This window comes from Anastrepha ludens, chromosome 3 (assembly GCF_028408465.1).
Source record: "Anastrepha ludens isolate Willacy chromosome 3, idAnaLude1.1, whole genome shotgun sequence".
NCBI classification, from domain to species: domain Eukaryota; kingdom Metazoa; phylum Arthropoda; class Insecta; order Diptera; family Tephritidae; genus Anastrepha; species Anastrepha ludens.
Window position 1 is genome coordinate 11,733,159 of NC_071499.1, and position 13,328 is coordinate 11,746,486.

The following is a 13,328-nucleotide window of genomic DNA, read 5'->3' on the forward strand; positions in this document are numbered from 1 at the left end:
TTACACAGATGGATACCACTGACAGTTTTATTAGTATATTTTGGCTGAGGCGCCAAGATGTATAGCAGGTCAATGACATGCGTGCAATTAGTTATTCAGTTCTTTATCCAAGCAATAGAGAAAGAATTTCGAAATATTCAAACTCAAATCGAAAAATTGTGACACTACACTTGGATGACTTTATCTTTTTTCGTCAAACTCATCTACCCCCACAAGACAAGTCGATAAGCATCCCCTGCAATTCATGCATATTTAATGCGTTAAAATGTGATTTTTTTACTGTTGAGCAAAAAGGGAGTGGCGAGAAAGAAAAAAATATGCAGAGAGAAAGGGAAAAGCATCGTCCAGTAAAGAGTGAGCCAGTGGCAACTTTGACACGCTTTAAATCCGCCCTAGCGAGCACTTAAGAAAAGCAGGAGAAAGTTTTAATTCCTCAAGTCACGTTCAATATGGCATACATAGATATGTACATAAATTTTTATACAAATTGTACTTATATATTTACATTAGGGCCCTCCATAGTTTATGCCAATTGCACAATTGGTTAGGCTGCCTTATACAACATGCAAACGGTTCAGTAGGACTAAAATTGGTCTTGTGGTAAGGTAAATGGAACATATTACTGAGTCTAAGGCTACGAGTGGGACAATTAAAAAGTATAAGCCCCAGCAAGAAGTGGTATTTGATATGGCCATGCCCCTTATAAACCTTACCGATGAAATTTTTCTTCGCATTCTTAATGTCGACAATCTAAAAAAACGTTTCTGAACCTTCTCAATTCTTAAAGATGAACCCATAAAGAATGGATCCCAAATAATGCAGCAATATTGGACGTTTGATCTCAAAAGAGAAAAATACAAACTCTTCAATGTAGAAATAACCTAGAACTCCCTTGAATTCCTTATTAGAAAATTACAAAGCCTGCCACAGATCTTGACTTGGCAACCATAAAGTCTATATGTTTAGAAAACTACTTCTTTTCATACACTTTTTTTGAGGGTGGTAGTGCCCAACTTGGAATCGAAATCAATCGTAACTTTGCGTTTACTGAAGGACAAGTAGTGGCATTTACCAGGTTTAAGAGGTAAGGAGTTAAGTAGGATATAGCTTTTTAAGTAGGATACTATGGCTGACTCTATCGAACGAAAAGTGGGAGAGTATCACATCGAATTGTTGACCTGTTACAAATTGGTTTGAGACAAAATTTGCGAATAACCCTAAATTCTTAACACTAGATCTACCCGTAATAAAGCCGTGCTGATAAGGCGATATGAGATCTGAAATTTCTGATGACCTTAAGAGCTTCTCAGCGATTAAGACTCAAGAGGATGCCATTAAACTTCAAGCCGACATGTCTTATTCGAAAACATCTAAAATTAAATTATACTACTTCAAAATCTTTTTCGATATTGGGCTTCGTCAGACGGCTTCGTCTGATCCCTATACCATTAAGTTATCCTATACATCATTTGTTAGATCTCATTTAGAATATTTTTATTTGGAAACCTTTTAGTCAGCAAGCTATCAATTGAATCGAACGTGTGCAAAAAATATATCTCAAAGATGCTCTTCCATCTCTGAATTTTATTGATCCCATGCCATCATATTCTGCTCGTCTCATGCTTATAAGTCTCAAGTCCTTAGAAATTCGTAGGTCTATACTGTGTTTGTCTTTTACTCATAATATTATTACTGGAGTAATTGATTGTCTCTACTTGTTGGAAACGATTCGATTTAATGTTCCCCAGTGATCTCTTAGGAACTTCTACCCTTTTTATGGGGGAAGCTTTAAAACTACGTATGCCAGTAATGCTCCCATTACTCGTGCTTTACGGGAATTAAATGCCGTTCATAAATATGTTGTTCTCGATTTTTTTCTTTCAAGAGTAGCATTTTTAAATCTCTTGAATTCTATATTACAGTTCTTTTTAAATACATATATATCTGCAGCTTAGTCTAAGCAACTTTTGCATCATAGTCTGTAAGGATTGTAATTCATAGACTTAAATAAAAAAAAAAAGAATATAGTAGAAAAACAAATCATGAACTAGGTTTTCAATGAGTTTAGGTATGCAAAGTATGCAGATGGGACGATAATTTTTTGAAAATATTTAGGCAATAGAGGGATTCCATGCAAAATGATTCAAGTAAAAAAATTTGAGAAAAAATTGTAATTTTAAGATTTGTTAAGTGTTTAGAATTTTTTTGGCAGAGTTTTTAAAAGTGAAATAATACGTCGTTGGTTCTCTTTAAGACTCAAAAACGATTTTTTTTTTCATGAAAACATTTCTTAAAAAAATTTTTTTTTCTAAATTTATACATTTTTCTTTAGCACTAAAACTCTGTATGACACAGTTATTAAAAACATGATTCACGGTCTCTGCGGAGCTCGCAATCCAGCATCACCTTGCATGCTAAAAGGCAAGTGTACAAAAAAATATCCTCGAGAACTGATGAAAGAAACAGTTCACAGTGATAAGGGTTACCCGTTATATTGACGAAGGGCGCTTGCTGATGGTGGTAAACAGGTTGACATTCGGACTCGCAGTGGGGAAATCAAGAGTTTTGATAATAGTAAATATTATATATAAAAGAAAGTTACTCTTCAGCAAAAAACTTTTTTCTAGGATCAAATATATTAAAACAAAAAATTTTTTGTGATTTTTTTTTCTAAGAAAAAAAAAGGTTCTACAAAAAATTCTTTTTAACAAACCCATTTTTTTTTCCTAGGAAAAAATTTATTGAAACAAAATTTCTTTTGGTTTTTTCTGGGAAAAAATTTATATAATAATACAAAATTTTCCAAGAAAAAAATTATGAAAAAAAATTTCTCCTTAACACTAAAAACTTTTTGTTCGAGGATAAAATATTTGAAAAGAAAATTTCTCTCAATTTTATTTATTATTAATATAAATTTATTGGAACAAAATTTTTTTTGTTTTTCCCACGAAAAAATTTATAATAAAAAGTTTTGCAAGAAACAAGAAATTATTTAAAAAAACTTCTCTTAAGCACTAAAAAGCTTAGTTATTGAGAAAAAGATGTTTCAAAAGAAAATTTCTCTGTAACAAAAACTTTTTTTTCTAGAAAAAAATTTATTGAAACAAAATTTCTAAGAAAAAGTGTTTGTAATAACAAATGTTGCAAGAAAAAAAATTATTAAAAAAATTTCTCTTTAGGACTAAAACCTTTTTTTAGAGGAAAAGATGTTTCAAAAGGAAATTTTTCTTAAACAAAAACGTTTTGTTTTTCTAGAAAAAAATTTATTGAAACAAATGTTTTTTTGGTTTTTTTGTTCTAGGAAAAAATTTATAATGGAAAATTTTGATAGAAAAGAAATTACTCTTTAACAAAAAACTGTTTTTTCTAGAAAAAAATTTATTGGAACAAAATTTTTTTGTTTTTCCTAGGAAAAAATTTATAAACAAAAATTTGCCTAGAAAAAAAAAATTTTGCTACAAAACAAAAAATTATATTGTATAAAAACTTTTTTTTTCAAGGGAAAGCAACAAAATTTTTTTGGTTTTTTCCTAGGAAATAGGAAAGATTAAAAAAACAAAATGTTTTTGTTTCTTGCAAAAAAATTATTACAAACAATTTTTTTTGTTAAAAAATCCTTTTTTTTCTTCATAATTTTTGGGTAATAATGTTTTCAATTCGAATTTTTGAAAAACGTTAATAGCTCAAACTATGCTTAGTTATACCTGGAAGCTTTAACTTTTCGAGTTAATAAAAACTTCTGGGACCTTTAAAACACTTTCTGACACTAGTGAACATAACTTCAGTTATTAATGAAAGAAATAAACAAAAAATATGAGGCGGGTGTTTTTCAGTTACGACAAAACAGAAGGTTTCCAAAAAAAGAACTATATATATACACATACGTTAATTATTTTGTATTTATTTATTTGTATGCTTTAATTACTTTATATCGAATAATAAAATGTTAAAAATAAAAGTTGTAATGTTAGAAGGAAAAGAAAATATGTCACTTCACAAAATTCATAAAAAGTTTTAGCAAAAACAAAAATTTAAGTTTTTCCAAAAATTATTTTTTTTTATACTCTATATACTTTAATTACTTTCAATTTTGCTAATATACTTTTCTTTAATATACCTTAATTAGTTAATATACTTGATATTTAATCCTAAATTTGAAAAAACAAAATTTTTTGTAATATTAAAAGGAACCGAAAATATTTCACTTCGTAAAGTTTTGTACTAATTCTTTCAACATTGATTAAATCTAAAATATTGTAAATTTTTGCAAAAGTTTTTCAATTGACTTCATATTTTACTCAATGGAATCACTCAGTACCGGAAAGTATTTATTTTGGACTCAGTTTTCACGCACTTGGTGGACTTTCAACGTTTCCTATACAATTTGCGTTATTTTGGTTTAACAAACCTAAAGTCGTATTTTCGTGATCGGTGAAAAATGTTGAGAAAAAGCTATGAGATTGTGGGTATAAGACCAAGATTCATAGCGAAAAATGCGGAGGTTTTAAGGGCACAAAATCCAATAATACTGCAGTTTCATAATAATATTTGGCACTTACATCTTTTCTGGTATTTTTTCCTGAAAGGACTTTTTAAGCCGACTTCCAACAGCAGATATTGCTTTGAGATGAGCTTTTTGATGGCAGAAATACACTCGGGGGCTTACCGTTGCCTGCCGAGGGGGGGCGGTTGTTAGAAAAACATTTTTCTGCCATTTAATGTTTCATGCACGGATACTTAAACCTATGCGCTTCCAGAAGGTAGTCCTGCACCAACCCACTCGGCTACAGCGGCCGCTGATTCAAAAACAACAGGAAAATATTTTTCCTTAATCAAGTAAGATGGGGTGTATAGTATTTGAGAAATACGATGTCGCAGGAGTAACTGATTAGGGCATTACATATTTATATAGCAGTTCAAACTCCCTCTGTGGAAAGAATTTCAGAAAAATGTGCAGAAAACAAGCAACGAGTCGAAATCACCATATAGTTTTTTTATGTCGCCCAATATTTATTCGCCCGCCTTATTTTATATTTTTTTTCTTAGTGTATTTTGTGCAAATTCTCCAGTAAAAGTTTCTGTGAAAAGAGGGACAAGGAACAGATTTTTACTCTCGCTATGGTCAAAGTTTAGATCGACTTTTGTTGAAAGCTTAGTTGTGCTCGTTGTAAGAAGAGAATTTATTTAACGGTTGAAGTTGCTGTGGCACATTTTAATTACTACTTACAAAAGCGAGAACAAGTGGGAGGTGGAAAGTTTACATTGCCTTGGTGGAACAAGCAAAGCTGCTGCATCGAAAACTTTCGCAGCAAATAAAATGAATTTACCGAAATTTTCTATGTGGTAAAAACATTGATTATCGCGTAGTTTAAAACAAAAAACTAAAAGAAATAAATTCGAGCGTACACAGGCGGTTGGTTGCTTGCCAGATAAATGCGAGGAGCGGAGGAGATCGAACAAAAAACTATATATTACGGTCAAGTGCGTAAAAAATTGCTAAAAAAAAAGCTATTGTATAAAGAAAAGTTTTGAAAAGCGCAAGTAAATCCCATAATTTATTAGTAAACTGAAGCTTTAACAATTGACAGAGTCCACGTACATTCCTCCACAACCTTTATTCTCCATACAAAACATTGGCAGATGAGTCGCACGGCGCATTGTTAACCGTTAGCGAGTCATAATACAAAGTGGAGCATGAAAAATGGCAAACAATCACGAATGTTTTGTATCAAATTGTCAAATAAGCAGAAGAAACAGTAAAGGCAAAATAAGTTACTCAATTCACCAGCTGCGTTGCTACGCATTCGCAGGCAGGGCGGAGGACAAAAGCGAGTGCGTAAAAAGGTTGCTAGTTCGCTTGGAACTGACACAGTTGAATGGCTTGGCAAGAAATGTGAACAGTTTTCTTACATTTCAGTGACGTAAAACAATTCTTCAGTGAATTGCATATAAAGGTTAGAAAGATAAGTGTTTTTTTATCACAACGGTGACTAAGTAGATTAGAGCATAATTGAAGGAGTAGCTTCGAAATGCGATATACAGAATGCAGAGGTGTGGCCAACATCAGACCGTTAACCTATTCTCAGCGATTTTGAAGGGAACAGCTGATTTACTGCCGTATTCGGGGTTATGATACTGGTTTGTATATGCGAAAACTGAGATTGTGTCAGTGAATTGCGAAAAAGCCAACACAGCTACCACTCAAATGGACAAATATTTTCTTGGATAGTCATTTCTTAATACTCGGAAAAAATAGCTAAGCGGCTATGAAAGCAATTCTGGTCCCTTGGACTAACTCGGAATGTGTTTAACAATGCAGATCCAAACGGATGAACTCTGACACTATTTACTGGATACAAGGCCACAAAGGAATAAAAGGAAATGAAATAGCCGATGAGCTGGAGGTAGGTAGGTATTCGCTTGTCGAGATTAGGCACATCTGAAATATACGCATCACTCTCCTCTCTTAAAACGGAACTGAATGAGAAAATAGCTTTGGAGACGCAGTCGATATGAGAACACTCGACTTCGTAAAAACTGTCCAATAAGGACTTGGCATACGAAATCTACAAGCTTTATTTTATCACTCCCTAGAAAAGACTGCAAAATATTCTCTGGAGTATTGATGGGACACTGTCTCATCCCACATCACGCAGCCAAGATGGGATTAGTCCAGAGCGATGGGTGTAACACAAGAAACGAAGCGAATGCTTGGGGTACTTTGAAACACCTACTTTGAAACTGCCCTGCTCTTTGTAGGACTCGACAAATGTGCTTAAGATCAACATATTTTTCATCCCTGAACGATGTTGGTGACAAATCGCTGAACGACTTGTTAAAACTCACAAAGACGTGCATTAGGAATTACATAAAATAATAATTCGACTCTAGACACATAGCACTGGTAACACAATGAAGACTAAAGGTCTAAACGAGATCTTTTTACAGATCAACCAGCACTAGCTAACCCACCTTTCACGTTACTTTGTTGCCTTCTGAACAAGGACTGAATGGATAAGTGTGTGAAGGCGTGGGAAATAAGCGGTCAGAATTTTGCTGCCGAATCCCCGATGACGTGGCAGCCGAAATGCTTCTTCTTGGTTGGCGCGATAACCGCTTAAGTGATTTTGGCCGAGTTTAACAAAGCGCGCCAGACGTCATTATTTTCTTATGCTAACCGGCACCAGTTAGAAACACCAAGTGAAGCCAAGTCCTTCTCCATCTGATCTTTCAAACGCGGAAGAAGCCTTCCTTTTCCTCTGCTACTACCAGCTGGTATCGAACTTACTCTCACAATTTTAGCTTCGATGACCAAATCTTGTAATCCATCATCCTTAGCGTTCTAATTTTTACGCCATTTATTTCATCGTACCTGTCCAAAGCTTCGGTTTTATTTATTATGAAAAAGAGAAAGTCAGACATGCGAATCTTATTAGGCTCTTAAAACCGAACAGCCTATTTTTCCCTACTAGCGATTTACTGGACTATTGCGCATACAGTCGGCAGTTACGAAGATTCATGTAATGATTCCTGCAGAAGCTCTAGAAGTTAGTAAAACAAAAGCAGAGTCCATCCAATACATTCTATATGAATGCCAAGTACTTTAAAAAATGCGTATAAAATTTCCGGACAACTCCTTCTAGAAAGACCTGGCGGTTGGAGCTTACTTTAGTTGCATGAACAGAAAAGATTCGCAAAAAAATCGGGATGGCTTAAAGACATGTAGAGGCAAACGTGGTGAATTCTCCTCGAGGTAACCAAATTTTCACTGAGTGAAGTCTTCGTATGAACTCCCTATCTAACCTAAACTGTGTATGTCCATTGTGATAGTTTAGAATTTTTTCCAGCCAGTTCATTCTTACTCAAATAGAGAGCTGTCGTAAGTTGATTAATTGATATTTGTAAAGGTAAATGTAACTATTCATAGGCAAACTATCTTGAGGGATTTTTATTTGTAAGCAATTTTGATATGTGGTAAAAGCCAGAGGATACAGTTTCCCACAGCAAAGAAAGGGCAGACAGTCTAACCATTTCGTATTACCAGTTTCGCTGTGACATATTCTATGGACATCGCTTAGATATACTTATATTTTTATATTTGGTATAAAAATTGTTCATATTTTTCTAAATCATTCCAAAAGAACAATTATTTTTGGCGAGTTGTACATCAGCTTTATATTTATATGAGTTCCTATCATTCCGTTAAGGGGCAAAGGACTGTAACATGTGCTTTCCAAGCCGTTCTGTCGTTTGCATGAGTTTTGATCTCGTTCCAACTTAGCTGGATATTCACCATTTCGATTTCCAGCTGCCTTCTAACGGTATAAGCTGGCCTTCCTCTACGTCTGCTGCCTTGTGGATTGCATATAATAGATCGGGTGGTTTGCTTAGCGTATTGAACTTAATCTAATTCCACTTATGTTTTACAATTTCTGTACGAATCGATTGCTGTTGGGTCAAGTGCCATAGGTTGTCATTTGTTATTGTATTGGGTCAAAAGATTTTGATTATTTGACGAAGGTACTTATTAATGAACACTTCGATGGTTTTCGAGAAAAGTGACATAATTCAAAAATACAAAATACTGAGGTGGGTCAGTTTTCTAGATAATTGAGGCGCCAATTCGATCACCTGACAAAACGACACTAACGCCATCTCTCAGAATTGCTTCAAGATTCGCTTATGACGCTTTTCCAGATAAAAATATATAAACTCTGTAGCTGATTTTTGCTTTTAACGGCAAAACTCCGAATTTGAGTTAATTTTGAGTTGTGTCGCTTTTCTCGAAAAGCATCGTCTTGTAGGTACTTTCTATATGTCTTTTGGTGCTGCATTCCACTTTTTGCATTCCTTTTTTTCAACAGTGCCTATGACTCCGATAGCTTGTCTAACTTTTTATATATTGGAATTAAATAATTCTTTTTTAATATCCCCGTGAAATCATGGCAATCATCCCATATAAAAAAATGTGATAAATTATAAGACAGAAAAATAAATAAAATATATATTTTCTATAATTTAAGAAGCTTATTTTGCATTTTTAATTTTTCAGAGTTATTGTCCCGCATAATTGTTTTACGGGTAGCTATCACCGAAGTGAGCGAAACAAAAGACTGTCGAAATGTAATGAAGAGGTGGAGATTGTACCCCTTCGTGGGTTTGGCTATCTTAATTGTAGTTCGGCGGTGGCGGTGGCCTACTACCTAGGACTTGCAAATATTAAATATGCACGTCTATTGAAGGATTGCGTGTTTGTTTCATTAGGACTGCTGGGGTATACCAAATGGTTGATGATACGCCGGTTCATGACCGGTGGCTGGCATTGGCTGGAGGTTGTACCCAGTAAGAGTCGCACAAGCAAAAGGTATGGAGTCCTTGTGTAAGTGGTAACCAAACACATCATTAGCTCAAAAAGTACAGCTTACTTGCGCAAGATCGCAATGAACCCTGCAGGAAGTCGTCGGAGCATAGAAATGGTGTCGAAACTGGCTACTTAGGGAACAGTGCTGGTAACTGTTCCATTCCCATGCATCAAATTCAACTCTATACTTTTAAGCAGTAATGCGAAGTGGCAATTGTGCCACTGCAAGGCTTTGGAATACCTTCGGGAGTAGTTTAATTATGTAGAATTAATCACAATAAATTATTAGGAAGAACAATTAAACTGCAATTACGCCATATTCAACAATATACAGTATAATATTGACCTGATGCTCAACAGGTTCGTTGGCTTGATTCTTCGGAGAGGCATATAATCTTTCAATTTATTATATTTTTGCTACAATGGATAATATTGTCTTTCAGAAATTCTTCTGTTGATGTGCATATTTAATTTTTATAATTTATTATTTGCTCAAATTCAAAGCCCATATATCGGACACCCACAAATTTACTGAACAAAAAAAAGTCATAATTCCCCTGCACAATCGACGGCCGCCGTAGTCGAATGAACTGTTACGTGACTACCATTCGGGAGTGTGTAGGTTCGAATGAAACAGCAAAATAATAGAAAAAGTTCTTTCTAATAGCGGTCGCCTTTCGCCAGGCAGTGGCAAACCAACGAGTGTAATTCTGCCATGGAAAAGCTCCTCAAAGACAAAGATGTTTGCCATACGAAGTCGGATTAGAACTGTAGTCCATGTGTGGACCAAGGACCCTCAAGACGCACGCCACAAATAGGAGGAGGAGCTCGGCCAAACACCTTGCAGAAGTGTACGCGCCAATTATTCATTTACTTATTTATTACGAACTAGCGATCTTCTGCACCAGAATCCACCCCACATGTGGCTTTCGTCATCAACTGGGAGAATGGAAATCTTTTAAATTTCTTTTCGACTTTCTTAATCACATAGTTGCCGCAACACTTCAGCACATAAAATAATGAGAGAAATTGAAGTCAGGGTCTCCACTGATAAGCCAGATGCTCTGAGTGCTTTTGAAACCGCTCACCCCTCCTCGAAAATGGTTCGGGAACGTAAGTTAAGGTTTAACTCTGTTGAAAGGCGGAATAAATTTGAGCTTAATTAGATGCCGAGACACTGTGGTGTTCAAGGCGACAAACAAGCTGATGAATTGAGGAACTGTGGTTCCTTGGAGTATACTCGTACAATTGGTCCGGAGGCAATTTTAGGGGCAAGGCTAGTAGGAACAGTCGGATAAATCTAGGATACAAGTAATAAATCTTATGAGAACCGTTAGTAGAGTTGAAACCTGCAAAATAATGAAGTTTTACCTCAAAAGGCAACATTTTTTAAGCAAAATTCCTTCTCAACTGTGAGCCCTGATAGGATGAATTACGAGACACAATCGATGAAGACGGCATATGATCACCATAGACATCATCGACGATCCATGGCGTACATCTTGCTTAGAGGATGAAGACAGTACAGATAATTTTATCTCTCACATTTTTGGGTCGGATGTATTGAAAATGTGTAAGCTACATTTTCTTACCATCGAAAAACTGCTAAGATTCATAAACAACTCTGGGAAGTTTGCTGCGTAGTAATGCATATCCGACCTAAGTAATACCTGTCCTCGCATGGCCTTAAGTGCAAGGAATGATATGTCTTGAGTATTTGGAAAATAAAATGCCAGTAATTCACAATTCCATTCCACTTTTAAAACCGGAGTACCAACTGTCCTACTTTGCACTAGTCTTGCACTACTTCGCAGCCAGTCACGATATCTCACGCTATACCTGCACGAAGTTGGCTATTTAAGACGCTTTCCACTTCAGACTACATACAAAACAACGCCCAAGCGCACTTGCGTGACTGAGTGAGTAGAAAATTGGCAAGTGGGTGAGTGACATAATAAAATTTAATATATTATAGAAATTTGTTAGCCTTGCAAAAAGTCGCAAATTTCAGCGCCACTCTTCAACATGGCGAACTTTATGAACAGTCCAAAAACGAAGTGTTCTTTATTTCTCATTTAATTTTGTTACATAAAGTCAATAACCGTTTTAATTACACAGCATTTTGCTTGGAATCCAGTGAAATTAGATGCTATTTGAGTGGCTTTGTTTCAGACATTTCCATTGTTTCTCCTAATTTATTTCAATTTTCTGCTGCCACTGCGCGGGTATCAAAATTCCAGCTTCCATTTTCTTTTACAAAATTTTGGTAAATTTTGCATCTTTTGTCAATAGTGAAATTAAGGTATGAGTAACTGCTTTGTATAAGTCACTTCATGTTGCGTTGTAGGCAAAGCTTTTGTTCTTCAACTCTGAATTCTTCTTTTCATTGCAATGCTCATTAGTGCGTTAGGGTAGCTTAATTCTGTTCATACAACGGCTATTTGCAATAGCGTAACGGAGTAAATTTAGAGACATACATACATATATACACCTATAAATATATATTTATATATCTATATTTTGTTAAAAATTTATCGGGAATTTGTCATTTAAAAAGCGCGCGTTTGCTGGAATATTGGTACAACTGTTCTCTATAGCGTCGCAAAGTTTGATCGTGATCTGTCAATTAGCTTGTTTTTGGCATATAATTACGTCAATCAACCGCAGGTATGATCTGAGATTTTCGCTATGGATAAAAATATCGAACAAAGAATTTTCTTAAATTTTGTGTTTCGGGATTTCGAGATTTCGTTTGCCGAATCGTTGAAAATATTTTAGAAAGCCTATGGCTAGTGTACTTTATCAAAAGTATGGGTCTACGAGTGGTATAAGACTTTTGCAAAGGGCCGAGAAGTCGTGGAAGATTTGCCCTGATCTGGTCGCCCATCAACGTCCTTAACGGATGCAAACGTCGACAAAGTCAAGAAAATGGTGCTGGAAAACCATCAAATCATCATTTAAGTTTGAGAGAGGTAGCTCGTGAGCTTAGTGTGTCTTACGCAGCAATTCGCTACATTTTACAATCAATTGGACATGAGACGCGTGGCTGCTCGGCTCGTTACAAGAGAATTTAATTTCTTTACAAAAATTCATTGGAAGCAGGTGGCTGAAGACATTCTTGAGCAAGTGAATTCAGACCCAACGTTTAAGCAGCGTCAATCAGTCAACAGTCAACAGGCGGCTGAATGGCGCTATCCACATGAGCAGAAACCCAAAAAACCACGCCAAATCTCCCAAAGACGGTCAAAAGTGAAGTCATGCTACTCGTTATCATAGTGTTGTGTACTCGGAATTCATTCTGTTTTAAACTGCGAGAAAGTAAACATGGGATGGGGCGCTGCCAGGTCTTCGATTGTGTGGAAATCAGGAGGTGTAAATGTCAGAGGTACAACGATTAAGCTGGTGATTATGAAAATGAAGAAGTGCCATGAGTAACATTTGTCAAAAGAATGTAATAAAGTTAGTATTCAGAAATGTATAAATTGCATGCGAGCCAATGAGAAGTTAAGGCCGGGCGCAAATGTAAATCACCCAACTCAAAGCAAAATATGCCCAGTATACCTCAATGAAATTGAAATGAGGCGAGAGAAGATTAGCTGCTGGCAGCCACAGAAACTGTGTGGTTTTTATTTATTAAAAACAAATTGTACCTTTTTCTATTTATTTCTCCCTTCCTCTCATATTCTCTTTTTCTGCTACTTAAACTTTCTCTAGACCCCTGTTCTTATCGCAGTTGTTGTCATATCCGCTTGTTGATGATATTCGCTTTTTAAAGGGTTTTAAGTGTAATGTTATCTTCTCTAATTCTTCTTGATTGGCAAGGATGAATACTTTTCCAAAGATTGCAAAGGACTGCTTGCATTGGCATCACTGAATCATGTAGAACTTGTCCCAGTGCTGTCCTGAATGTCATTTTGCATTTAATCCTCTTTTTTACATCATTTCCATCGCTGGTCTAGGTGCAATC